The 17,222-nt window shown below is 40.9% G+C and overlaps 1 protein-coding gene across 1 annotated transcript in view; it reads left to right on the top strand.

The window, feature by feature from the left end:
- Positions 1-17,222, top strand: part of TRERF1 (transcriptional regulating factor 1) — a 194,240-nt gene that overhangs the window by 74,531 nt on the left and 102,487 nt on the right. The window contains 1 exon segment of the mRNA XM_032463084.1: positions 3,231-3,313. The gene's annotated coding sequence lies outside the window, so the exon portion shown is untranslated.

Raw genomic sequence — 17,222 nt, 5'->3', positions numbered from 1 at the left:
CCAAATTGTTCTGTAGCTCAAGTAACGTTGACCATTGTAGACTCTTAAGCAGCAGGCAATTCCAAGCATTCAGCACATTCATCAGTTACCCTCAAGGGGTGTGCAGTCTCCATGGAAACTTGGCAAGTGGAACACATGCCAAGAGAAGCTAAATGCAGGGAGCTCAGGAGAGCGAGGCTAGCTTGGGAAGCTGGGGTGAGGGCGGGTGTTCAGATGGGTGGATGGAGCTGCTGCAGGAGGAATGTCCCAGCATTTGCGACTTGAGGGGGCATGGAAAGGGGAGGAGCATCCTGGATGGGGTGGAGCCAAGGGTGCAGGTGGGAAACAAGATTGAAGGAGATGTGCATCGTTTATGAAGCATCCCAAGGGATGGCTACAGAATATGGCGTTTACCTGCATGGGGAAACTACCAAAGCCAGTTGCAGAGGATGGAGATAGGTAAAAATAGTGCTGTAGGAAGGTTCATCTGGACACGTGCACTGTAACTGGGGAATGCTGGGACGGGTGTTTGTTAGAAGACGTTTATCATGTTGTGGGGGGAGGGTGTACCTCAGTGGTAGAGTGCATGCTTAGCATGCACGAGGTCTTGGGTTCAATCCCCAGTACCTCCAGTAAAATAAAAATAAATACATACATACATAAAAAAGAATGAATAAAAATGAACTTAATAAAAAGAGGGAAAATGTTTATTGTGTTGAGTTTTAGGAATGAAATGTTGAGGCCTTGGACTAGAGTGGAGACATGAATATAGACAAGAAGATAGCTGGAAGGTTTCAGACCCCAGCTCTGCCCCTTGCTACCTGTGGGACCTAGAGCAGGTTACTTCATCTCTTGAACCTCAGTTTCATCATCTGTCACTACAAGCCCAAAGCCCTTCATGGGACTGGTGTGTGAGGGTTTTAACTTGGGTTGCACCCAGCACACAAGTTGTCGTAGGTGCTCAACAAAGCGTGAGTGCTCTAGTCGTGGAAGAGGCAGAGCTTGTGATTGGCTGGGAGGGTGGAGAGGGACGATTCAAAGGGGCTCAAAGGTTGACTCTGGGGACTTGGGAGAGTGATGCAGCCATGCAGATCGTGCCTCTGGGTTCACGGGGGCTAGCTCTCTCATCAGGGTCGGCACTGGGCAAGTGAGGGAGTCACTCGGCGCAGAATTTAAGGCAATGCTGCAGGGTGTCCCCACTCCATCAAGCCCCCCTCCCTGTCTGTCCTTGGTCACTCAACAGACGACCCATCTTCCCTGATTCACTGACAGGGTCCTGGCGCTCAGCTGAGAGCCCACGCAGGTTCCATCCTCCCCCTTGCACACCTGGGCTCATCCCCACTTGGTTTCTTTCCACTCAGAGAAGGACACACCCTTCTCTCCCTGGCCAGAGAGAAACTTCTTCCTGTACCCAGGTGCCCCTGTCCCCTGCAGCTCCTGGGACCTCCCTTCCTGCAGTCATTTTGCTGTAGTCTTTCCTGAAACCTTCACCACTCTTTTGCGTTCCGTTTTCTCCTTCCCTCACAAGACGTCTGGAAAGAATCTGCCCTCGGGTTTTGCTCCTTGGTAGAAGCAGTCTATTCAGGCTGGCCACTGCCTGTGGGAAGGGTGCCTGTCCCAGGGGAGGGACCTGGTGGGTTTGTTGCACCCCCAGGGCTCCTGCTTCCCCAAGGAACTGCCCTCCCTCAGATCACCTGTGACCACCCTATTACCACACCCAACGGACACTTCAGTCCTTATCTTTCTGGACTCTTTGCTACTTTTGATGCTGTGGATAGCTTCCTCTTTCCTGCACCTCTCTCTTCTGTTGGCTTCTTTCACTCAACAGATGAATCTCTCAGCCACTATCTCTTGAGCACCTATTATGTGCTGGGCCCTGGAGCATACCATAATACCATGTCTCTGCTTTCAGGGAGTTTCTAGTCTAGTGTGAGGGTAGAGGGATAAAAATATTTTAAAATGTCAGGTGGCGGTAAGCATGTCAAAGAAAAATACAACAGGGAAGAGGGATGGAAAGGGTGCTCGGGTTGTCAGGAGGGTCTCATTGAGATGGTGACAATCTCAGAAACTGGAAGGAAGTAAAGGATGCCTGGGGGAAGAGTGTTCCAGGCAAAGGGAAGAGCAAGTGCAAAGGCCCTGAGGCAGGATGCTTGGGATGCTTGAGGAAGCCATTGTGGCTGGAAGAAACTGAAGGACAGAGTAGGAGGAGAAGAGGTTGGGAAGAGGTGGGCTAGGTCATAGGAGCCTTGTGAGACATGTCAAGGACTTTGCCTTTTACTTTGAGAGAGATCAGATACTGTAGGAGTGTTTTGAGCAGAAGAGTGATTTTTTTTAGGCTGCTGTGGGGAGCATGGTCTGCTAGGGCTGCCCTAAACAAAGTACCAGAAACTAGGTGGCTTAAACAATAGAAATTCATTGTCTCACAGTTCTGGAGGCCAGAAATCTGAGACCAAGAGGTCAGCACAGCAATGCTCCCTCTAAAGGCACTAGGGAAGGATCTATTCTAGGCCTGTCTCGTCACTTCTGGTAGTGCCTTGGCTTGTAGTAGCATAACTCCAGTCTTCATGTGATGCTCTCCCTTTGTGGGGTCTGTGTCCAAATTCCCCCTTTTTATACTGACATCAGTCGTACTGGGTTAGAGACCCATCCTACTCCAGTGTGACCTCATCTTAACAGCTAAGTACATCAACAAGAACCCTGTTTCCAAATAAGGTCATATTCTGAGGTCCTGGAGGTTAGGACTTTGACATAGGAATTGTGGGGAGACACAATTCCACCCATGACACAATTCAACCCACATAATACATGGATTGTAGAAAGGCAAGGATGGAGGTAGGGGGGACTAGTTAGGAGGTTATTGCAATATTCTAATGAGAGAAGCTTCTTGGACCAAAGTGGTAGCAGTGGAGGTGGTAAGAAGTGGTGAGAGTTTAGATACGTTTTGAAGTTAAAGCTGACATCATTTGCTGATGGATTGGATGTGGGGTGTGAGGGAAAAGAGGGGAGTCCCAGTGATTGCTCAGTTTGGGGCCTGAGTAACTAGAAGAATGGAATTGAATGTTTTTCTCTCCTAAATCCTCTCCACCCTCAGGGGGCCTTGGTGGGCCCTCCTCTTGGGCAGGTCCATCCACTGCTGGGTTCTTCAGGGCTCCCCCTCATTGGCTGCTTCTCTAGTGTCTCCCTGATTGATGTGATCTGTTCCCATGTTGAAGCCAGATATCCTGAATGTGCTTTCTGGGTCATCCCTACAGGCCCTGGCTCTGGAAGATGCTGAAGGAGGAAGACACGGAAGCCGGACAACCCTGAACGATTAAACCTCTTAACCCTGAAATAGGTAGCTTCTTCGAAATCCTGTGTGTTCGAATGCTTTATGATGAAGCTGTCATAAAATTGTTTCTTTGATCTTTGTGGTATGGAAAATGCCCTGAGAAGGGGAGGACGGCTGTTCTGGGACTGGACACCCATAGGTGTCTGGGAAGCTTTCCTTGGGAAGTGGTCAGTGCTGGTGGATTCACATTCTGGAATTCAGCATCATTTGGGACAGAGAGCATCCTGTCTCATCTCTCTTGACGTTGCAGAGTTGCTGCAAGTAGTGAATGATCCAGAAGACACCCATGGGTGGTACCTTCTGGGCATGGGAATTAGACATCTCTGGAGAATTATAGTACAGAAGGCCACTCTGAAAAACTCCACAGAGCCTGTCAGAGGCTGATTCCTGGATCTAAGGGCCTTTGAGCTGGCCCTGGGGCATTTCTAGTGTTTCGTCAGCTCTGGCCCTATGTGCTCTTTCCAGGCTCAGTTTATCCCTCTAGAAAATGGGCACATGGCTCTGATTCCTCTGCCAGGTCTGACACAGAATCTCTCTGGAGGGTTAGTAGGTTTGTATGTAAATAGATTTTTTTTTAAATTTTAAACCCTGATCTAGCAAGAGATGGATGTTTTCCACAAATTCTCTGATGACACTTGACGAAGGAGGGTGGTAGTGTCAAATTTGATTCTTTTGGTCTGCACAGGTTTTTTTTTTTTTCTTGGAAAGTTCCACACTTTTCATCTCTCTTATGTGAGACAGTTGATTGTTTCTATTTCTTTTTTATTATGCCTGATTTTGATTTAATTTTTAAGCCATTGTGTCTTGGGGTTCCAGTAGGAAACAGATGGCTCACTCAAATGGAGTAGCCCAAGAGTCTCTACTGAGGGAACTGTTTCTAGTGGCATCGGCAGGGTTAAGATGTTGAAGCATCAAAGGGCTAGCAATGTCAGGGAGCTGTTCCCATGCTGAGGCCTGAAAGGAAGAGGGAGGGATTGGTTATTGGAACTGGAAAGAGAAGCTGTGTGGAAAGGCTATCTCTGGTAGAAGCGGGCAGTCAACCTATAGCTATAAGGTCAGAAAAGAGCTGAGGGAATAGATATTGTCATTGAACTCTGTGTCAGTCTTCCCATGTCCTGATGGTGCCTCAGGCAGAAGCCAGAGGGCAGGGAGCATATTGATGCTGTCCATAGAAATCAGAACCTCTAGGGCACACAACTGAGTGGGGACGGGTCGGGGGTGATGTAGAGGCACAAATGGAAAATATCTGACCTAGCGAGAGATGCAGATCACTTGGAATGTATTACCAAGGCTGTTTCTGCTTTTGAACCAAAAGAGGGTTTTCTGTTTGTTTGAGTGAGTGAAACTTTGCATTATTGGGTCAGCTACATAGAACTATTGACTGAGGGTTGGAGGAGCAACAGAAACCCTCTAGTCAAAAGATCCAAGTAAGTCAAGAAACTTGCCCAAGACCACTCATTAATTCATGAAAGTGTTTCTTGAAAGCCCATTACTTTTTCTCAAGGAAAACAACACAAAATCACTTGAAACGGGGCAAAGCAAAACCTGAGCAATTGCTAGGAAAAAGCTGTGGCTGAGTGCTCATTTCCCATTTGTGAGTTTGGATTCCTTGGAGTCGTGAATACCATAAAACTGAACTCAAAGGGGCTCCCGCAGCACAGGGAATTAATTAATTGCCTTGTGCTTGCAAAGGGCAGGGATGAGGTGGACCACAGGGTGCTTGTGAAACAGCAGCTCAGCTTGTCTTCAGCGGTCCAGTTTCTTCCCATCTGTCCATTGCTCTTCCATTGCATCAGTTCATCCTTAGGCTGGCTTCTCTCCTGAAGGCAGAATGGCCACAGAAGCTCCCGGGCTTATTGTTCCACATCCTTCTGGCCAGAAGGAAAGAAGCATCCCTTTCAGTAACTCTTTAAAAGACTGAGAAAGTAATTTTCCCAGAAGTCCCGCCTCAGCAAACCAACCCTGGCATTTCATTGGCCTGAACTGAGTCATGTGCTCATTCCTTAGCCAATCACAACAGCCAGATGAACTACCTTCGTTGATTGGCAGGGATGGGAGAATTTCCTTATTGGCCTGTCCCTGTCCTGGGGAGTGGGTCCTCTTTCCCAAAAATATCAGGGTCCAGGAAGGGTGGGAAAAGGAGCTGTGAGTACTAGTGAGGGAGGAAGAAATGGTCATGGGGAGAGTGACAGCTGACATCCACCATACTGTATCATCTATAGAAACCTTACTAATTTGGACTAATTGTTGGGAGTAACAGTGAGAAGAAGCCCACTCTTAGCTAGTAAAAGTTGGAATTTTATAGTGTTTTAACACAGCATAGTTTTAGACAATACCTTCCCAAACAGCTCCTGTTGAAAGGCTTGCAATTAATGTCTGCTTTTCAGTATGTCTTAAAACATAAGACCTTCTCAGAGGTTAACTTCTACAATGCTGTTTTATTTCTGATATGCTCATTCAGCCTTTTTATAGCCAGAGTAAACACTGAACTCAAATTCTGGGTTAGTGGAGATTAAATTACAGTAATGAAGTTCCTCATTTATAACCTCATCTATTAAAATGAGAATAAGAATAGCACCTACTTTATAGGTTTGTTGTAAGGTTTAACTGAGGTAATCCAAGTAAGGTGCCCGGTGGCCCAGTGGCTGACCCAATAAATGTTACCTTTATTAGCTTCATATAACTCAAAATATTGTCACATCTATGTTTATGTGCATGTTTAGTCTAGCAAATTAACTTCACAACAGATATATGTCACTGATGAGCTCAGAGACAAGGTAAAAAAAACTATTAAAATGTTTATGGATTTTTCTTTAAACTGGAGTGGATTTTTTTTTTAAATTCATTTTGGGGAAAACCTAAATAAAGAAAAATTTAAATAGCACACAGTTAAGTTAAAGATAGGTATAATCCCTGGATAATAAGGAATTTTAACTTTATGGTAATGTATTAATATGTTCTTAGTTGGAAAAAATCTTGCAAATAGTTGAAGGCCTATTATGACCTGTCCCAGCTGATTTTCTTGCCATTGTTCTCTCTGGAGACTCTGGAGGAACAAATGACCCTCCTCAGCTTCGGATTTCCAAACCAGCCCCACAGCTGGGCTTTTCTGGGTATATGGATTTTAGCATCATCTGAATTGAGTGAGATGCTATAGTATGTAGAAACTGGTATTGGGCATTTATTTCAGTGGAATTTTTGCTGACAAAATGAGGTGAATCATTCTCTAAAGCCTTGAGTGCCATAAGGCTGACCACTTGGAATCCCAGGAGGGTGAAGTGTCTTGATTTGAGGTTCCCATATTTGTCATGGGAAGAGCACAGGTTGCCACAGCACCCTGAAGCTCTACCACCTAATTTCAAAACTCAGAGGTGATAACTTTCAGAATGAGGGGTGGACAGGGTGCAGTGAGGGGCCTGTGGATGGAGGAATAAGTTCCAGAGTCACCAGGCACTTATGGACCACAAATTGAATAAACCATGAATTTTTATCCCCTTGTCCCCTGAATATTGACTAAAATTAGACTTAAGTTTTCTCTAGGTTGTTTGTTGCCCCCAAGGCTATCTGGTCACCATTGTGATACGCAGATGAGCACTAGTATTAACTGGACGACTGACCCTAAATTCCTTGGTTCAAAGGCTGCTGTAGACAAATGGTTCTCAAATGTAGCTCACCTGGACCAAGAAACTACAAAAAAACAAAATAAAAACCAAAAAAACTGGGGGATTGGCTTGGGGCTACCATTTTTTTTAACTTTTTTGAAGCTTCTCATAGAACCTAGGAATTCTCTAAAGTCAAGTCTTTATTTGAGTAAAAGGGACAGAAGAAATTCACTTAATCGCGAGTATTGATAAATCCAGTTCATTTTATAAAAGAAGGAACTGTTGACTCTCAAGTCATTCACTTAGAATTGTTAGTTTAATTTTCCACTGGCAGGAAGAAAATCTTGCAATAACTGAATGGTTCCAGTGAAAAGGCATGTCAACAGTTTTTCCTTTTCCACAGTTTAAGCCTAAACATGGTAAACTTGTTCAATTTAATTTGGCTTTCGGTTGTATGGGATGTCTCTGTGTGTGTATGTCAGTACACACACAGAGAAAACTTAGTTTGGTCTGCAAAGCCCCGGAAAGGAAAGGGTACTTTTGGGAAAAGCAGTATGTACATCAGTCAGCTGCTGGTAAGTGTTAGTACTTGTAGCAGCAGTTGCATCTTGGAGCTGCCAAAAGAGTATGACTTTTTAAGATGCCTTTTGAAGTCATTAAAAAAAAAAAAACAAAAAACCCAGACATCCACCCAACCACCCCTGGCATCCAGAACAGCAATAAAATGTTTTTCATTCTGCTTCGCTTCACATGCCTGCTTGGCTTTGCCACAAACATGTTTTGCCTTCCAGCCAGGGATTAAGCTTCTGTTTGAGGCCAGGACTGGTGTGAAAGCAACTTCTCTGTCCTTGTTGAGGGGAGAAAAAGACTGCTTGCTGTGCCTGTGTGATGTCTGAATGCAGTCAAGGAATCTTAGCGCCAAAGAGGATTTTGAGGTCTCTGCCTGCCTTATCCTAACAGTCATCACCTTGACTGACAGAAGGTAACCTAATCCTAACATTTCATTTCATCTCTAACGTTTCGTGGATCCTCTGTGAACACTAACATGAACTGAGATGTGTCTTTCTCAAGAAAAAGCAGACCATTCTCTGCACACCCACATCTACAGGTATTGCCCTGTTCACTATCTCATTCCGGGGCAGACCGTCAGTGTTTGAATCCTGTTTATAGGCTCACATATGCTCATACGGCACCGTCCTTGCATGTTCTCGTAGACACTCAGTCTTAATCTGTTCAGACTCCATACCACTTGTTTCTCCTAAGGTGTATCTCATGGTCCATCTCATGGTCCAGCAGGCTGTACCGTCTGAGTAGATTCAGCTCAGTGTCCTTTGGGGCAGATGTCACCACAGTCCTCTTGGTCAGCTTGGGCTGGCATGACAGAATACCATAAACTGGGTGGCTTAAACAATAGAAATGTATTTCTCACAGTTCTGGAGGCTGGGAAGTCCAAGATCAAGGTGCTGGTGAGGTAGGTTTCATTCTGAGACCTCTCCTCTTGGCTTGTAGACAGCCATCATCTTGTGTGCCTCACATGACCTCGTCTTTGTGCCTTTGTGGGGAGAGGACACCCTGGTGCCTCTTCTTCTTATAAGGACACTAATCCCATCATGAGGACTCCACCCTTGGGACTCATTTTAACCTAATTGACTCCCAAAGGCCCCACCTTGTAATACCACCAGACTGGGGGCTAGGGCTTCAACATACATTCAGCCCCAAACAATGCTGTATCTTTATTTGTGGCCCCCTTGGCATGCAGGGTTGTTAGGGCAGGAGCTCTGTAGTAAGAAGAGAAAGCCTTAGAGTTACAAGCTTTTACTGCTGGGAAAGAGATGCAGTGTTCCATAGCTGGAGCAGATGGTTCTATGGACTAGAAAGTTGGAGGACCTTTACTGCAGAGCAGAGGTGACCTGGGATAGACTGGTGATCTCCTTGTTTTTTCAGGTCTTAGGTTTCATAGTTCCATATGTCAGTGGTGAAGCTGTGGTTTCCAAACTTGGTTAGCCTCAATGAAATTTGGATGGTTCCTCATTCAATATTTCCTGACCACCTTCTATAGCCTCCTTGATGGGCCTCTAAAAAAGGAGACTCTTAGAACCAAAGCCTGGGAAAAATGGGTTATTTCTTAGCACTGTATCATCTTGGGTGTTTACTCCCTTTTCTTGGGGGGAGAAAAAGAGAGTAAACTACAATAAAACTATTCCCTGTTCCATTAGAGATCAGTATCTTACAGTGTCATTTCAAATGTATACAAACATGGTAACGTCCACGTGGATGCAGGTTCACACACATCTGTGCCAGGTGGAATACCTTAAAATATAAAAAGGCCTTTGAAAATCCTTTTAAACTTTCAAAGAACCGATAATTCCTGTGTTATGTAAAGTGTTCCAGGATTTAGAAAAAAGATGGAAAACTTCCAGATCCTACTTTCAAGCAAGCATCACCCTGATAACAAATCTGGCAAGTCCCCAAAGGGAGGCTGTGTACCAGTCTTGCTTGGGAATATAGAAATGTTAGATAAAAGTCTAGTGAGTAGATTTCAACAGTGGAGCATGAATGTTCCACCATACCGCAGAAGGTTATATTCCTGGAATGAAAGGAATGGCTTCATATACATATATTTTCATTTGATTCACATAAATTGTTGAACTAAAAATATGTAATAATCTCATTAATTTCAAAAATGCATTCAGTCAGTTCAACTTCCAATTTTTACAAACCACTTAAAAAGGAATATATAAAATGACCATTTCTTAATCTAATAAAGGAGATTGAGTTCATACAGTCCTTTGGTGTTATACTTTATTGGGGGCCCATAAAGGCATCAATGGATATGACTGAGATGAAGAAGCCAATGCAGAAAGTTATATAAATTGTAACTTTAGAGAATAAATACTGTAAAGAAAAAATTTTAAATTATCATTAACTACGGATTACTTAGCTATAAACCAAGGAGAGCTAAAAGAGATTAACTAAAAACCTTATTTCTAAATGGTGAGATTAAAATTAAGGATGTGGATACTTCTGGAATTAGTTCATGAGTTTAATGCCATTCCTCTCAAAGTCCCATCAGGATTTTTAAAAATTTTACCAGATGGTTCTCTAAGTCTATTTAGAAAAATAAGTAGATGAGAACCTCAAGGGGAATTATGAAAATGGTTTTTGGGGAAGGAAGTTAGATCTGTTGGATATTAAAATATAGAACACTACCAGATATTAAATTGCATTATGAAGCCTTTGTAATGAAAACACTCTGGTCCTGGCATAAGAGGAGAAAGTAGGTAAGTGAATGAGGATAGTTCAGAAATAGGGTCTCAGATAAATAATTTAATAAATCATGAAGAAGTCATCGCAAATCAATGGGGAAGGGAAGCTTATTCAATAAATAATCTTGATGCTTAGTTAGCAGTTGGGAAAAAATCATTTTGACTTTATCAAAATGAATTACAGGTGGATTAAACAATTAAGTGCAAAATGTAGATGCATTGGAAATCAACAGAATTGAATACTGCTTAGAAACAAAAGGAAAACATTCAAAAAGGAAAAGCAGAGTCCCTCAAATTACAGGATAATCAAAGATTTCTTCATATTAAAAACCAGTGGGGAAACAACAGCCTGGGAAAAGATTTACAGTAACATGACAGAATTAATATCTTTATTACATGAAATGCTCAACAAATTAAAAAGAGGTATGAAAACCTTGGTAGAACACTTGAATAACTAAATACAACACTAAACAAATATATGGAGAATTGTCAGTTTTATAATAAGAGATATGTAGATTAAAACAGCAGTAAAGTACTATTTTAACGTGTTAGCACAAACACCCCATTTTTAATGATAATCCCCAATTCTGGTGTTATTCCAATATTATGAAGCAATTTTACAGTATATTAAAGAGCCATACATTTGATCTAGTAATACCACTTCTGTAGACCCATCTTCCCACACCCCACCATGAAGGAAATAATAAAAATATTTAATATGCTATTTAGACGAAGATGCTCCCTGATGCAATATTTACAAAGCAGTCACGCACGCTCACACAGACACATACACACACACACACAATTAATGTCCAACAGTTGGGTAACTATAAAATAAAATAGTTCTTCTCTCAGCATAATATTCTACTGTAATGAATAATTATTTTGAAGATACGTAGCCTTGTGATGAGATATTTACAATATAATTTTCTGTGCAGAAATTGCAGTATAAACTGTAGCATCATCTTACTGTGGACTACAGCTGTATTAGCTGTGCGGTTAAAAAGAATGAATCACGGCTGCCGTGATAAGAGAGAAAGATCTCAGGAATAGTACGTTAAGTAAAAAAGCAAGTGGCAGAATCGCTGCAATGTGATTGCAATTGCGTAAGGTTCAGATGCATGCAAAACCAATGATACAGTATTTAGACATCCACATGCATGTGGCAAGGCCTATAGGACCAAATTAGCAGAGACAGAGATTCAGGACAGTGATGGGAGGAGAGGGTAGGATGAGGGAGCAGCCCATGGGGGCTACCTAAGGGATTGGTAAAGTTCTCTTCCTCAAGCTGGACTATGGACACCTGCATATATCATTGCTACTTTTTTATACCCATAACATAAGCTACAGATATTTTAAATGCATTTAATGTTAAATAAAGAAATATTAAAACCAGTTTTCACTAATTTCAATAGGTACAAAATGTGTATCCCTAATAAAGATGGTGGGGAGTGTATAGGTAACAGTGTTAGAGGGGTGAAATTATGAGTAGTTCATACTTTCATTTTCTCTCATTTCCAAATTTTAAATTATGTGTTTACATTACATTGTTTAAAAAAAAAAAGGAAGGAAAATTGAAGACAACTGCAGTTATAGGATGACATAAGCTTCCAGCAGAGGATGTGCTATTGCTCAGAGCATGTTGGACTTCAGCACTGCAGCAGAAGGGGAGCTGGATTTAAACCATAAAAGCAATGTGTCTGGAGGCTAAATTAGTCCATCAATAGTCACTGAGCACCCTTCTTGTGTGAGAAAGTGTTGGCTTAGCCTGTCTTCCGAAAAAAGACTTTTGGACACTGACTTTTAATGAATTGCTGAAATGGATGAATTAGAAGGGCTGGTGTTTCTTTGGGTTCCTTTAAAAATTTTTTTAGCTTTATTGTTTTGTCTGATTACAAAAATAATACAGTTGATTTGAAATACTCTTAAAAAAAACAATAATAGAACCTTAAGTTGATTAGACATTAAAACTAGATCTCAGTTGAAATGAAATACAAGGGATAGAGAAGCCTGTTAAAAGACACCACGGGGATGCACTAGAAGTTCTTGGGACCTATGATGAATATGTTGCTCAATAAATAAAATGGCATGGAAAAGGATGGGGGTTACCTGTGTGATAAATTTTAAAAGACTCAAAAGACATAACTAGCTGCAAATGTAAATCTTGTTTGGATCCTGATTTAAACGAACTAACTATGAAAAGGCACTTATGAGAAAATTGGGGAAATTGAAACAATGACTGGATATTTGATATTAAATTATTAATTTTAGGTGTGATACTGTCATAATGGTTATATTTTAAAGATACATACTGAAGTATTTATGGACAAATGACATATCTGATGTTTACTTCAAGACAATGGCTAGTTTGAATATGTTCATTATAAAAAGTCCTTATGTCTCATACATATATGATATATCCAGGACTTATATTAAAATAATTCAGGGGTAGGGGGCAAGGAGGGGTATGGATGAAATAAAAGTCAACTGTATATGATAACTGAAGCTGGGCAAAGGGTAAATATATTCTTGCTACTTTTGTATATGTTTATTATTTTTCATAATGAAATAAAATTTATACATTTTCATAGTTGAAAATGTATAAAATATAGAAAAGTATAAATATATAAAATATAGAAAAGAAGGAAATGAAAGTCATCCATAATCCTACCCCCTGAAGAGAACAACATTTTGATAAAAATCCTTCCATACTTTTGCCTTATGCACTTACAACATAAATTCTTACACATATACTTTTAAACAATTAAGAAATTATACTAGCTGTATTGTTTTATACCCTGCTTTTTTATATTATGGGCATAATTTTGCTTTAACGCATTTAGATCTTCATCATACTTCAAAATTGTGGCTCTGTATTATTCTAATATGGGAATACACACACATGCCATGATTTATCTGTCTAACAAGTACCTTGCAGATGAATTTCCAAGTTGTTTCCTTTTCTCCCTGTTCAAACAATTCTGCGCACTTGTTTCTTTTGACAAATATCTAGAAGGACAAAGGGTTTTTAAGGCTTTTTCCCCCCATCATGCCGAAATATTTGTTAAAAATGTGATACCATTTTGAACTCCCGTTTCACCATAATCTCAGCTGTACTGGGTGCTACATTCACAATATTCTAAACATTTGCCAATCTGATAGAAGGATAAAGATCATCTTATTTTAATTTGTATTTATTTGATTGTTAGTGAGTTTGAAAATCTTTTCATAAGTGTATGTCAGTATTTCTTATTTTTGCGACTAGGTGTTTATATCTTTTCCCCTAGGTATTGTATTTCTCTGTCATTTATTGATTCATAAGTGCTCTTTACATATTAAATGATAGTAATATTTCATAAATTGTATAAATTGCTATTTTTCCTAGTTTGTTGTCATTTAACTTTGGGTCATTTTGGAACAATCATTTTTCTGGAATTGTTTTAGTAGATTTTTAAAGGTTATAAATCTAGATTTTTTTTTCCCTTTGAGTCTTTGTAATTATCTACATTTTGATATTTGTAGCCTTATTCAATATTTTACCAAGAGATTTTATTATATAGTGTTCCCCTCTAAAATATGCCTTTTTATTTTAGTATATTTATTGGTTATCAAATAAGACGTTAATCATGGAAAGAATATATTTTAAAAAATTTACCTTATACTTTGTCATACAGTTCATTAGATAAAATTTGGTATTTTACCTTTCAGTAATTTTTCTGTATGTGTATATTAGTTAGAGTAACACTTGCCAAAGAAACAGTTAAAACCCAAATTACAGCTTCACACAGTAGAGGTTTATTTCTTACTCAGTCGAACATAGCTGCTGCTGATCGGTGGTCAGCCCTCCAGTGAGCGATTCAGGAGCCTAGGCTCCTTCCATCTTACAGCTCTTTCATTCCCTAGGACTTTGGGGTCCTCTGCATCTAGTTGGCAGATGGAGGAAGAGAGCTTGGAGAAGGTGCACCACTTTCTAACTACCTCAGCCTGAAAGTGTCTGGTATCACCCCTGCCTATATTCCATTGGTGGGAATAGTCACATGGTGCCACCTAGACACAGGGGATGCTGGGAAATGAAGTCCCTGGCTTGGCAGCCACTTTCCAGTAAAACCCTACTCTCTGGAAAGAGGAACATGGATATTTGTTGGATATTTAGCTGAATCTGCTGCCATTTTGCATTTATAGTGCAATAAATACTGCATTTATAATGCATATAAGCATAGAGATGATACATATACATATAAATATGTATTGTACTTATAAGGCATATAAAATATATGATATATATTTTCTTTACAAAATTGAATTATCCTATTGAGAGTTTTGAATTTTAGCAACATTTTGTGAGCATTTCCCTGCATCTTTAAGTCTTTTTCAGAAACATGAGTTTTAATGTCTACATATTATTCCTTGTATTGATATATCAAAATTCATTTAACCATTTTTCTATTACAGTATAGTTAGGTTTTTCTATATTTTTGTTATTATGAACAGTGCCGTTAAAACTGTCCTTGTGCATAAATCTTCGAGTATTCCTCTGATTATTTCCTCAGGGAGAATTTTTGCTCAGTGTTAAGGCCGGTGATACGTATTACCAGATGGCCCTTCAGAAATGTGGACTAATTTACACTCATCAGTGGCGCCTGAGGGTTCTTATTTCAAAGCACCCATGACTGTCCTCGCCATTATAGTTGTTTTGGTTTTTGCCAATTTGTTGAAGATGGTATTGCATTGTTTTAATTTGAAAGTTTTGTTTAATAATGGGTTTGAACATTTTTTCATGAAGCCATCAGTAATCTTTTTTGGGCTGTGTGTGAATTGCCTCTTTGCATCTTTTCTCATTTTTATTTTGCAGTGTTCCCTCTTTCTTCAGTCATTTGTAAGAGATTTTTAGGCAGTATGTGTATTAACTTGTCATATGTTATAAATATTTTAATCTAGCTTCTCCTCGCCTTGATTTTGCTTCCTAATCTAATTTTTTTAGATTAAACTCTACGGTTGGAACCCTGGTGTGTGATATCACACCCGCTGATTCTGTCTGGTTAGCAGTACTCCTGAGATTAATACCATTTAAAGAAGCCATGCAGATTCTTTTTTTCTGACCCATCTTAGGTTTGAATGTTCTTAATGTGAATTTTAGTTATCTACGAGTAATGGGATTTAAAGTAATCATCAAGAAAATTGACACGTTGTAATTGACTGTACTTCAATTAAAAAAAAAAGGATATGGACTCGACAAGAAGGATTTGGGGCACTGGTCTAAGTCAGCCATGGGGATGTTGAGATCTGCTTTATCTTCCCAGGATACCTAGGAGAGGTAGGGAGACAGGCTGATAGATGGTATCTGAGGACGCCGTGGTTTTAGCTAAGTGGAGTCTCAGAGGCCCTCTGGCTGTTTTTCATGTTAGATCTTATTAAAAACACGTGTAGTAGAGTGGCAGGGAACCAAATTAGAGATCAGAGAGCTGAGTTGTAGCCCTAGCTCTGCCACCACTGACTGCGACCCTGAGCAAGTCTGTTGTCCAGTCAATGCCTCAGTTTACTGTTCTGCAAAATGCAAGGGGTTGTTGTAGGTGATGTTCTGGGTGCCTGAATTCTAGGGCTGTGCAGCTGAGTTCTCCATGAGGCCTCTTTTACATTCACCACCATCCTCTGACCTGTATCAGGTGGGTGAGCTCTGGGAGCAGGGAGGTTAGCCTCTTTGGTCTCCGGCGTGATTTATGAAAGAAATCAATCCAGTGTCTATCTGCTTCAGATATAATGTGATCTAAATGTGATACTCACCTAATAAGATTAGAGGAATCTAATATGGTGTTCCTCTAAAACACAAATACTGCGCCACTTTTAATTGTAGTAGCCAAATTAAATTACTCATCCCAAATTCGATTTCCAGCTAACTTAATTTGAACATGAGCTCAGAACTGCAGGCCCTGAGTAATTTTTTAAGATATAAAAGAAATCAATGGGATACCTGGACTGTTCCTCTGGGCGCTTCAGTGGTTACCAGAAAAAAGAATATGTAAACATCTGGAGGAAACCTGTGGAAGTGGAGCTGAGACAGAAACTCTAATTCTTCATCTTATTATAGAGGGTTTTTTTACCCCCTTCCATCACTAGGACCCTCATGGGTCTTGGTAGACAGGAAGGAAATAAAGGCAGGCCCAGTCATCACTGAAGACTTACTGCTTATCACTGCCTTTCTTCTTTTTGTTCCTTGAGTGACCCTCTTAATGTATTCACTCCCTCGGATGTACACCAGGTAGGAAGTGGCTCCCTGGGTTGTTGATGGAGCCAGAAGGATTTGTTGAGAGATTGGAGAGGTTTATAACATTGATGAGCCGTATTTTCGCTCATTTTATGTCAATCAGGTGACAGATTAACTGAAAACCAACCCAGATTGGCTTAAGCAAGAATAGAAAATGTATTGGCTTATGTAATAGAGCAGTCCATGAGCAGATCCCGGCAGCGGGAGAGGCTTTATCGAGGGCTCCAGGGAAGTACCTAAGAATGAGTTTTTCTCCTTCATTGTTGGTTCCTTTCTCAGGCATGATCTCCCCTTCTGGCCCCAAGATGGCAGCCCAGGCTCTTGTTTCTTTGTTCTCATATAGTGGAAAAAAGAAGATGGCTCCCTTGATGGGTCAGCCAAAGGCTTGTAATTGAGTCTAGTTGCCCCTAGTTGGCTCGACTTGCATCCTGTGCTTTCCTGAACCAGTACCACGTGGAGGGGATGGGATGAATTGACTGGGGGATTCAGAGGACTGTTGGGAAAGTAGACTGGGTAGTGAAGCTGGGGGTGGGGAGCACCTGCAAACCTCCATGGCCCACTATACAGAGCCTTCTGCTTTTCCCAGCACTCAGGCTTAACATTTTCTCACTTGAGTAAATGAGCCTGAGAAGTAGATAGGACATGTTCACGGATGAGGAAGTAGGTTCACCATGGGATCAACTTACCCAATGCATTGTCAGTGGTAGAGTTAGGACCAAATTCAGTGTCTTGCGAGTCTTCCATCTGTTTTTGCTGCATCCTGACTTCTTTCTACCAACCCCTCT

This window comes from Camelus ferus, chromosome 20, assembly GCF_009834535.1.
Source record: "Camelus ferus isolate YT-003-E chromosome 20, BCGSAC_Cfer_1.0, whole genome shotgun sequence".
NCBI classification, from domain to species: Eukaryota; Metazoa; Chordata; class Mammalia; order Artiodactyla; family Camelidae; genus Camelus; species Camelus ferus.
The sequence above is the reverse complement of the archived record's forward strand: the minus strand, read 5'-3'. Positions and strand labels throughout refer to the sequence as shown.